General features: G+C 65.8%; 1 protein-coding gene across 1 annotated transcript in view; it reads right to left on the bottom strand.

The window, feature by feature from the left end:
• The window catches only part of LOC108447511 (dynein heavy chain 9, axonemal-like), a 16,230-nt gene extending 15,856 nt beyond the window's left edge, over window positions 1-374 (bottom strand). Inside the window, exon 1 of the mRNA XM_017737701.1 lies at window positions 255-374. The gene's annotated coding sequence lies outside the window, so the exon portion shown is untranslated. The remainder of the gene's footprint in view (window positions 1-254) is intronic.
• Between the last annotated feature and the right edge of the window lie 6 nt (window positions 375-380).

Raw genomic sequence — 380 nt, 5'->3', positions numbered from 1 at the left:
GTGTCCCCCCCCCTGCCACGAGCAAGGACACCTTCCACTATCCCAGGCTGCTCCAAGCCCCGTCCACCCTGGCCCTGAACACTTCCAGGGATGGGGCAGCCACAGCTTCTCATTCTCAGGACTGCATCCTGTGACTGTGTAACGTGGCTCATCCCCCACGGACACTACTGGGAGACGCCCAGAGCCCCCATGGCTCAGGATTTAGGAGGTTTCATTGGGCTCTACAGACCCCGGCGTCGCCTTTTCCCCCTTACCTCCTCCACCAGCGCGGCGAAGTGCGCCAGGGGCTCTGCGGGCAGATCCCCGCACAGCAGCTCGGCGGGCCCGGGACCAGCTCCGGGCGGGCGGAGGAAGAAAAGCGCCTTGGTAGCGCTGGGGGG

The sequence above is a fragment of the Corvus brachyrhynchos genome, unplaced genomic scaffold (genome assembly GCF_000691975.1).
Source record: "Corvus brachyrhynchos isolate BGI_N302 unplaced genomic scaffold, ASM69197v1 scaffold236, whole genome shotgun sequence".
NCBI classification, from domain to species: Eukaryota; Metazoa; Chordata; class Aves; order Passeriformes; family Corvidae; genus Corvus; species Corvus brachyrhynchos.
The sequence above is the reverse complement of the archived record's forward strand: the minus strand, read 5'-3'. Positions and strand labels throughout refer to the sequence as shown.